General features: G+C 40.8%; 1 pseudogene; it reads right to left on the bottom strand.

The window, feature by feature from the left end:
* Window positions 1-5053: 5053 nt before the first annotated feature.
* On the bottom strand, window positions 5054-5923 carry LOC139081146 (Y-box-binding protein 3 pseudogene; annotated as a pseudogene).
* Between the last annotated feature and the right edge of the window lie 5221 nt (window positions 5924-11144).

The following is an 11144-nucleotide window of genomic DNA, read 5'->3' as shown; positions in this document are numbered from 1 at the left end:
GTTTTCTGTTTTCTATTTCATTTATTTCTGCTCTGATCTTTGTTATCTCTGTCCTTTTGCTAACTCTGGGATTTGTTTTTCTAATTCCTTGAGGTGTAAATTTAAATTGTTTATTTGAGATCTTTCTTTTTTTAATGTAGACATTCATTACTGTAAACTTCCTCTTAGCACTGCTTTTGGCACTTTCCATAAGATTTGGTATGTTGTGTTTCCATTTTAATTTGTTTCAAGATTTTTTTATTTTCTTTTTCATTTCAGCTTTGACCAATTAGTTATTCAAGATTGTGTTGTTCAGTTTACACACATTGTGAATTTCCAGTTTTCTTCCTATTATTGATTTCAAGTTTCATATTGTGGTCAGAAAAAGATTCTTGGTATAATTTCAATCTTTTTAAACTTGCCAACAGTTGTTTTGTGATCTAACAGATGATCTATCCTAGAGAATGTCCCATGTGTACTTCAGAGGGACGTGTATTCTGATTCTGTTGAATAGAATGCTCTGTATAGGTCTATTAGGTCCACTTGTTCTAAGGGATAGTTTAAATTCCATATTTCCTTATTGATTTTCTCTCTAGATTGTCTACGCATTGATGAAAATGGGATATTGAAATTTTCTAATATTATTGTATTGTTGTCTATTGTCACTTTAGGTGCTTTTATGTTGGGTGCATATATACTTATAATTGTTATATCCTATTGATGAATTGACCCCTTTATCATTACATAATGACTTACTTTTCCTCTTCTTACCACTTTTGACTTAAAATCTACTTTGTGAAATATAATTATAGCGACCCTTACTCACTTATGATTTCCATTTGCCTGGAATATCTTTTCCAGCCCTTCACTTTGAACTATGCGTGTCCTTAAAGATGAATTGAGCCTCATATAGGCACCTTATATTGGGGTTTTATTTTTTATCCATTTAGCCACTCTATGCCTTTTGATTGGAAAATTTAATCAACTTACATTTAAAGTAATTGTTGAAAGGTTAGGACTTAGTAATACCAACTTATTAATTATATCTGCTGTGTTGTAGTTCCCCTTTTTTCTTTGTTCTCCACTTCTTTTGTGATTTGAGGACTTTACCCTGGTATTCTTTGATTTCCTTCTCTGTATCTTGAGTGTATTTACCGTAGGTTTTTGCTTTGTGGTTATTCTGAGGGTTACATCAAATATATTACAGATAAAATAGTCTAATTTAAGCTCATAGGAACTTAGATTACATACAAAAGCTGTAATCTTTTACTCTTCCCCTACATTTTATGGTTTTGATATCACTGTTAACATCTTTTTAAATTGTGTATACATTAAGAGATTATTGTATCTATAGCTATTTATTATACTTCAGCACTTTAACCTTTATACTAGAGTTAAATGATTAACACAACACCATATTACACTATTAGAGTATTCCAAATTTTACTATACACTTATCTTTACCAGTATCTTTTGTTTTCATATTACTAATTAGTATCCTTTTATTTCAGCTAAAAGAACTCCTTTCAGTGTACCTTGTAAGGCAAGTCTAGTGGTGCTGATCTCTCTCAGCTTTTGTTTGTCTCTGCAAGTCTAACTCTCTTTTAATTCTGAGGGATAACTTTGTCAGAAAAAGTATTCTTTTTTCCCAGTTTTGTTCTTGCACACTGAATATATCATCCCACTCTCCTGACCTGTAAGAATTCTGCTGAGAAATCTACTGATAGCCTTATGGGGGTTCCCTTTTAAGTGACAAGCTTCCTTTCATTTGTTGCCTTAAAAATTATCTCTGTGTCTTTGACTTTTGACAATTTTATCATAATGTGTCTTCGAGATGATGTCTTTGAGTTTAATTCTGGGAAAGCTATGAACTTTATAAATTTGGATGTCCAAATATATCCCCAGTTTTGAGGAGTTCTAAGTCATTATTTTTTAAAATAAGCTTTCTGCCCCTTTCTCCCTCTCTTCTCCTTCTAGAACTCCAATAATTCATAGATTATTTCCCTTAATGAGGTCCCGTAGACATGTAGGCTTTCTTCATTCTCTTTCATTCTTTTTATTTTTTTGCTGTTCAGACTGGATAATTTCAAGTGATCTGTCTTCAACGTCACAGATTGTTTCTTCTACTTGGTCTAGTCCACTGTTTAAGTTCTCTATTGAATTTATTTCAGTTCAATTCTTCAAGTCCAAAATATCTGTTTGGTTCTTTTTCATGTTTTCTATCTCTTTGTTGAAGTTCTAATTTTGGTCTCTATTGTTTTCCTGATATCATTAAATTATTTATCTGTTTTATAGCTCTCTGAGCAACTTTAGAACAATTATTTTGAATTATTTGTCAGTGAATTAATATCTCTCCATTTCTTTGGAGTCAGTTACTGGAAGTTTGCTGTGTTCTTTTGGTGGTGTCACATTTCCCTGGTTTTCCATGATTCCTGTAGCCTTGTCTAGGTTTCTGCACATTTGAAAAAACAATCACCTCTTCCAGACTTTATGGATTAACTTCAAAAAGGAAAGACCTTCACCTGTAGGTAGGGAAATGCTGGAGCATGCTGTGACTCCTGGTCTAGTTTTAGGGTACCTAGTGTGATGGTATGTGTCAGCTTCAATTTCTGGAAAGGATCGTGATATTTCCTGGGCTAAGGCTGCTGGGATCCATAACATCAGCAAATGTCTGATCCTTGGTGAGTGTTTTAGGAGTTTACAGTGGTTGTGAAGGCTTTTAGAGCCTTCAACAACAAGTCCAGTTCCAGTGGCTAGGGACCAGGGCAGGCAGTGATGGTGGCTGAAGCCAGTCATGTGCACGTGCTTGGTTGTGGCAGTTGGTTGGAGGTGCCTGTATAGTGGCAGGGGCCAGCAGCAGGCACACATGAAGTATTTAAGGCCAGCAACAGTGGCTGGGGCCAACTGTGCATTTACTAGCAACTGCAGGGTCCTTCTGTTGGTGGGCACACCTGCAGCTTCAGGGTCTTGCCACATTCCTGGTCACTGTAGTAGAGGCCAGTGATGACATTTGGGCTGATGGGTTGCAGATGCACAGCTGCTGAGGCTAGTGGCAGATGAACTCTGTGCTGAAGATCAATGACACAAATCAGGGCAAGATCCAGGCCCATAAGCATCTGTGGGGGCCTTGGCTATTATTGTTCACTCTTGTGTCTTCAAGATCTTGCTGCAGGCTTGTATATGGCAGTGGAGTCCACTGATGAGAACCAGGCTGACAGCATGCAAGTACACAGTTGCAGAGGCTAACCGTGAGCATGTGCATGGTGGTAGGGGTCAGACATGGGGGCCTAAGCTAGTGTCTTACACGTGATCAGCCACAGAAACCAGGTTTAGCTGCTTGTGTGGATCTCAGGCCCCAGTGGGAGGAGGAACAGAAATAGAGACTCAGGTGACTGTGAATACAATAACCTGTGGGGATAAAGCCTGAGCTCTGAAATCTGCAGCAGTTCTGTGGCAGCTATGCTGGCTGTTGGTTTCTTCAGCAGCAAATGCTGCTGGGATCCTCTGTGGAGCAGTCTGTTGGAGTCCACAATGAGGTCCTCACTGATGAAATCTGGGGGGGTTCTACAACATCCACAAGAGCTGTTGTGGTTCTCAGTGGTGAAGGCTGCTACAGTCCTTTGCAGAGCAGGCCACTGGTAACTGGTCACTACCACTGCATGGCCAATATTGGTATCCTCTGCCCTTCTTCCTTGATGCTAGTCATCTCTAGATGTCTCAGCTTTGCCAGTCTTTGTTTGGGGCAAAATCAGTGTAGGTCCTTCATTCAGTGCCCCAAAAGGCTGGTTGTTCACCCTATTCCCCTTTCCCAGTGATGGAAACTCTTTCAAGCTGGAGAGTTCCCTCTTGGCACTGAACAGTGCCAGGCTGGGAAATGGGATGATGCAAGGAAAATGAAGCTGTTTTTCTTACCATTTTTGTGCCGTTATTCTCAGGATTTTTGCTTCAGTGTGTTGCTGAAGCTGCTTACGTGGATTCCTGAGCACTCCCAGGGCTGTTCCCGTTTGTGGATAGTTTTCTAATTGTTGATCTATGTTGCACAATGAAGACTAGTGTCTCCTATTCTTCCACCTTGGTGATGTCATTTGTAAAATTTTTTTTGTAACAGTGCTAGCCACATTAATTAACATTGTGTTATATCAGTGACAGACTATGTTCACAATCTGTGTTTTGTGTCACTTACTTTGTAGGAACACACTTGTAAAAGTTGTTTATAACAGTGTTATTTGTGTGAATTATCTTCTATTGTCCCATTTTAGTAAAACATTGTGTTGAGCACTCTTTGCTGCCTTGTAAACGCACACATATAAAAGGTAATTTGAACAGTTCTATTTGCTTGAATGAAACAATGTAGTCCCTTTTCCATGAAGTACTGTGGCCATCAATCACTCTGTTGCATATTATTCACCCATAAAGGCACATGCAAAAAAAGGTGTATATAATAGTCTTAGCTGTGTAAATGAATTAGAATAGTGCTATTACAGTGAGAGACTGTGTTTAGCATTCTGTGTTACATATTATATTCTCTATAAAGGTTGTTTGTAAAAGACCTAATGGCATAAATGAATCACTGCAGTGGTAATTCACTGAAGGATCGTGCTCAACCTTCTGTGTTGCAAGTGATAAATTATGTGAAGTCTCATTCAAAAAAGGTGTTTCTAGCAGTGTGAGCAGACTGAATGAATAATACTCTGATGTTTTAGTGAAACAATGTGTTCAGTATTTTTTATTGCATGTTATAAAATTGATTCTAACAGTGATATAACTCTTATTAAATCTCTATAGTGTTATTTCTGTGAAAAAAACAGTTGTTCATAGGTTCATGTTATACACACTGTAAAGAAACAGGTGTAAAACTTTTCAACAGAATTGGCTTTGCCTATGAATCGGTACACTGCTATTTCTGTGTTCAGCATGCTATTTTGCATTTTATATACTCTGTCAAATCAATTGTGTAAGATTTTTGCTTAACTTATTCAGTTAAATGTTATGCTCTGATATTTGCACTGCAGGTAATAAATTTTATAAAGTCTCGTGTGTAAAAGTTGTTTTTAATAGTGCTAGAAGACAGGGGATCAGCATAGTGATTTTCAGTTAAAACATGATGTTCAACAGTCTGTTGTGCTTCATTTTATGCACTCTGCAAAGAAACATGAGTAAGGGAGTGGTGCCGGCCACTGGTGGAAGCGATGGTCAATGGGCTGCGGGTCATGGCCAGGGCCCGGCGGAAGAGCAGGAAGCATCTCAGCCGTTGATCTTGGGGATGGCTGGGCAGCCGGTGCCTCGGGTCCTCAGCGTCCCTGGGACTGCGCTGCGCGGTGGCGGCGCATGGCGGCGGATGCAGAAGGCCCAGCTGAAGTGAGGGCGGTTGGCAGTGTAGCGGCTGCCCTTCACTGGGACGCTTGCTGGCCCCATCGTATTATCAGCGTCAGTGCCTGGCTTGCCCTGGACCACGTCTAGCTCGACCATCTCGCCGACGCCCACGCTGCGCTGATACTTGTGAGGGTTGTTCCGTGTGATGGCCGTCTGGTGAACGAACACATCTTCCTGGGTATCGTGCCTGCTGATGAAACTGTATCTATTCTTCACGTTAAACCGCTTGATGGAGCCTCGTACCCTCTTGGCGATGACCTTCTTGGGCGCCTTTCCCTTGGTGCCCATTGCTGCATTGACCTTGGGGATCGCGTCCTTTCTGAGGTTGCTGGCGACTAGGGCCCGGGGAAGGGGAGAATCTCCGCCTTCCAAGGGCACCAGGTGTTTCTGTGAGGCTTTGGGGGGGTGACTGAGGAAGCTACCTCTGTGAGTCTGGCCTTTCCCGCCTCACTCATGAGGCCACCTTTACTCTCCTTTCTCAGAGAATCCGAGGGAAACTTGGCCCTCCACGATTGGGGGTGGTCGGGGGAGAGTGTCGATCGGGAGGCAGGAGCCTTGCTCTGGGAGGGTGGCCGGGTCAGGGCCAAGAGCTCTCTGGCTCTGCTCTGAGACTCTTGGAGAGGCCTGTGGCCTCTCCTGGGGCAACAGGAAGGGAGCAAACAGCAGCTGTCCACGGTGACGTCTCAATGGGTGCTCCTAGAGGGTGCAGGAGCCTGGGGGAGGGGCAGATGGCTCTGCCCATGCTCCTGGTGCCAGTCACAGCACCTCTTCGTCCCTTGCAGAGAGGGGATGCACTTGAAGCTCTAGGAAGTGGCCTTCTTGAAAACTCTCTTGCTTCCTTGAATGGATGTGAAGGGAGGACACACCTTCCATCCCCCTCCCTTGGTTAGGGGGAGAATCACAGCCTTCTAAGGGCAATCTCTAAATACTGTCTCATAAAAACCTGGTCTTCTTCCAGCTCCTTGTATGCCCTCTATGTGAGTGAGGCATTGTCTGTAACTTGGGACAAAATGACAACCTCATGAAATTAAGGCCCAATCAAAGAGGCCCACTATGGGGTTTTTTGTTTGCTTGTTTATTTTGTTTTGTTTTCCTGCAAAGGGACACAGGAAGCCTGCCAGGGCTAGAATGCTAGTATGAGAGGACACTAAACTAGCACAGGTTTATCCTCACTAGCATTAGGATTGTAAAGCAGTGAAGTTGAGTGGGAACACTTTTGTAACTAGAATATTCTGAAAACCCTGTTAAGCTCTGCGTTCTTGTCTACATAAAGCAAATGATCAGACAGAGAAAAATAGACATGAGGGAACTTGCCCTTGCATTTAACTTCAGATCCAAACTTTTTTCTTTCTTTTTAAAATAGCTTATGAGTCTGTGATCTTCATCCTAAATTGGGTTTCTGATTTAATTATATAGAAACCCTAAGAATTCAGCCTAACTGAAGTGCTGATACTGTGCTAAGGGACAGCTAGCTCTTGGAAATAAAAGCTTTCTGAAGAGATGACAGAGCATGCTAAAATGGTAGATTATAACTGGTCAGGAAACTTGGTTTTCATTTACCAATAAGAAAAACAAAAATAAGCCAAGTTGGCCTACCATTTTAGAGTTTACAGGAACCTCTCACATGTTGTGCATTTGATCCTTGTAACAACCCATCCTATAAGGAAGTGGGACAGGTGTTGTTTTTACTTCAGTTTGACGGATGAGGGAACCAGGGCCCAGAGATGGGAAGTTGCCTGCTTAAGTTCACATATTTAGTATGGAGTGAACCCTAAAATTTGATCTCAGATAGATTTCACTCCAGGTCCAGGTCTCTTTCCAGCACCTCTCACTGGCTTTCACATACAGTTTTGTCACCTGTTTCATCTGATGTCAGAGACCAGGGACCTCTTTCAGAGAGGGCATGGTATCATACATCCCAGAAGAGAATCCAAGAAACACCTCTTCCATGGCTCATCTGTCTCCCCTGTGTCCAGGAACCTGGGCCTGGCCCTCTCCAGGGGCAAGAATTGCCTTTATAGCATATAATTAACGTCCCCTGTCTCTGCACGCAGTAACTTTCTACCTGCAGTCAACTAGAAAACAAACCCTACTGTAGACTCAGCAACCATTTCTTCACCATGCTGGTGTAAAACAAAATGGAAGAAGGGGTCTTGATTTTGATTTTGCTGTTTAAAAAACACTTCTTCAGGCATCATCTCTTTTAGATTCTACAACAAGCGTGAGAGAGCAGCAGGCTACTGTCAGTGTCCTCACGTGACAGCGAGTAAACCAGGGCACCAGGGCATGAAGCAGCTAACTGACCTAACCAAGGCCACCCACGTAGTAAGTGCAGAGCCAGAATAATACCTTTGGGCCATCATGACCTCTGGTTCCTAAGCCACTGTGCCCTCACACAGCTTCATGAGGCCACTTCTATGATGTCGTCAACAATTCTTTCATGTCCTGATAGCTCTCCTTGCTGCTTCCCACATTGGTTATGCTCATTCCCATCTCTTGTGCCTGTGTTCACTTTTTTCCTTATTCTCCTAAGAATACCTTTTCTCCTCTCCTCTAGTCTGTATAAATCTTACCTGCCCTTCTAAGTCCCAGTTTTGCAACCCCCTCTCACCCCCTTTCCAAATGCAGCGGTCCACCTGGATCTCTTTCTTCTTGGAAACCTAGCTGCACTTACAGCCTGATGGTTAATGGCTACTCTACTTCTTTTCTATGTGTAAGGTTTTCTGTCTCACCATTATTCCAACCTAGATTCTAAGCTCACCAAAGCTCACCAAAGAGTGAACACTTTAGGTTTCTTCTCTCCGTTCACTCTCTGAGTACCACGGTGCCCAGAACAGTGCCGGCTGTATAAAGGGCCACCACAAATTTTTGCTTGTGGATTAAATCTATGCCTTTTTTCCTGTTTGAAGTGGCTCCATTCTTGAATTCATTACAGTCACTTGCACAGTGCCAGGCACAAAGAAGACACTAGTGAGATTCAGTGAGTTGGACTGAATATGTCTTCTTGAATCTCCTATTGTTGTTTTCATGATATAAAGGAAAGCACTTTGGAGCCGTTGTGGAGATCTATTAAAATTTCCTGGTTTGTGTGTGTTTTATGCAAGTTCCTCCACATTCTTGTCATCACTTGATAAAATCAACATTTTTAACTTTAGCCATTCCAATAGGTGTTTAGTGATACATCATGTGTGTGTCTGTGTGTGTGCACATAAGTATTAAATTTTTATTTTTTCAAATTGTTGCACTGTAAATTTTACGGGTTTTTCTTCCTTTTGGCATAAAATTCTATGAATTTTAAGAAATGTACGGATTAGTGTAAGCATCACCACAATTAGGATACAGACCTCTTCCATCACACCACTACCTTGGCCCCAACTCCTGGCAACCACTGATGTAGTCTCCATCAGTATAACTTTGTCATTTGGAGAATGATGTATAAGTGAAATCATATAGTACCTTGTAATCCATCCAAATTGTCGCATGTATCAATAGTTCATTCAATTTAATTGTATGGATGTGCCATAGTTTGTTTTATTCACTCACCATTAAAGGCATTTGGGTTGTTTCTAGTTTTTGTGAAATATGCATAGACCTGCCATAAAAATTTGCATACAAGTTTTTTAGTGAACATAAGTTTTCAATTTTCTAGGTTAGATATCCAGGAGCTGGATTACTGGATCGTATGGTAAGCATGGATTTAAATTTGGAAGAAATTGCCAAACCATGTTCCAGGGTGGCTTCAAATTTTAGCATTCACACTAGCAATGTCTGAGAGTTCCAGTAGCTCCCTATCATCCCCAGCGCTTGGTAATGTGTGTGTGTGCGAGAGAGTGAGACAGAGATTTTAGTCATCTGAATAGGTGTGTGCTGGTATCTCGTGATATCTTTGTTTGCATTTTCCTAATAGCTGATGAAGCTGAACGCTATTCATGTGCTTATGTGCCATCCTCATATCATCTTAGTTGAAGACTCAATGTCTTTTTCTCACTTTACAACTAGGTTGTTTGTTTACTTATTGTTGAGTTTTAAGAGTTCTTTATATATTCTGCATACAAATCCTTTTCAGATATTTGCAATATTTGATTTGCAAACATTTTCTTCTAGGCTGTAGTCTCCTTAAGATAACAGAAATTTTTAATCTGGAAGTTGTTTAGTTTGTCAATTATTTCATGTATGGATCATGATTTTTATGTCACATCTAAGAAGCCCTTGCATAACCCTGATTTGTGAAGGTATTTTCTCTGTTTTATTCTAAAAGTTTCATAGTTTTACAGTTTACATTTAGACAGTTTTTTTTTAGGAAGATTAGCGTGGAGCTAACTGCTGCCAATCCTCCTCTTTTTGTTGAGGAAGACTGGCCCTGAGCTAACATCCATGCCCATCTTCCTCTACTTTATACGTGGGACGCCTACAACAGCATGGCATGCCAGGCAGTGCCATGTCCGCACTCAGGATCCAAAACAGTGAACCCTGGGTCACTGAGAAGCAGAACGTGCAAACTTAACAGCTGTGCCACCGGGCCAGCTCCTACATTTAGACCTTAGATTCACTTTGACTTAGTTTTTGCATGAGGTGTCAGGCTTATGTGGAGGTTCATTGTTTTGCTATGATTGGACATTCCTAGAGTATAGAAATAAGTTTGATGTTTGTGTGTTGACCTTATATCCTGCCACCTTGTTAAACTCCCTTATTGGTCTTATACGTTTTTTGTAGATTCTTTGGGTTTTTCTATGTAGACAATCATGTCGACTGTGAGTGTGAATCATTTTACTTCTTCCTTTCCAAACTATGCATTTTTGTTTCTTTCTCTTGCCTTATTTCATTGACTCAGACTTTCAGTGTGATGTTGAATAGGATTGTTAGGAGAGACCTTCTTTACCTTGTTCCTGACCTCAGGAGAAATGCATTCAGTAATTCAACAAACATTAAGTGTACTTTTAGCTGTAGTTCTTTTGTAAATGTGTTTTATCTGTTTGAGGAAGTATCCACCCATTCCTACTTTTATGAGAGTTTTGATCATGAGTGCACATTACACTTTGTCAACTGCCTCTCTGCATCTATTGCAATGATCATGTTGTTTATCCTCTTTAATCCATTAATATGGTTAATATGGTGGATTACATTCGTTGATTTCCAAATAGTTTTTTAATTTGGGTAACATTGATTTATAACATTATATAAATTTCATATGTACATCCTTATATTTCAATTTCTGTGATTACATCATGTTCACCACCCAAAGACTAATTACAGCTCATCACCACACACGTGTGCCTAATTGTCCCTTTCACCCTCCTCCCTCCCCACTTCCCCTCTGGTAACCACCAGTCCAATCTCTGTTACTATGTGTTTGTTTGTCATTGTTCTTCTACTTATGGGTGAGATCATATGGTATTTGACTTTATTGCTCTGATGTATTTCACTTAGGATAATACCCTCAAGGTCCATCCATGTTGCCACAAATGGCTGGATTTCATCATTTCTTATGGCTGAGTAGTATTCCATTGTGTATATATACCACATCTGCTTTATTCATTCATCCCTTGATGGGCACCTAGGTTGCTTCCAAGCCTTGGCTATTGTGAATAACACTGCGATGAGCATAGGGGTGCATGTATCTTTATGTATTCACGTTTTCACATTCTTTGGATAAATACCCAGGAGTGGAATGGCTGGATCTATTCATAATTCTTTAAGGAATCTCCAAACTGTTTTCCATAGTGGCTGCACCAGTTGCACCTCCACCAGCAGTGTAGGAGGGTTCCCTTCTCTCCATATCCTCTCCAACACTT

This window comes from Equus przewalskii, chromosome X (assembly GCF_037783145.1).
Source record: "Equus przewalskii isolate Varuska chromosome X, EquPr2, whole genome shotgun sequence".
NCBI classification, from domain to species: Eukaryota; Metazoa; Chordata; class Mammalia; order Perissodactyla; family Equidae; genus Equus; species Equus przewalskii.
This window is presented reverse-complemented; position numbering and strand designations above follow the sequence as displayed.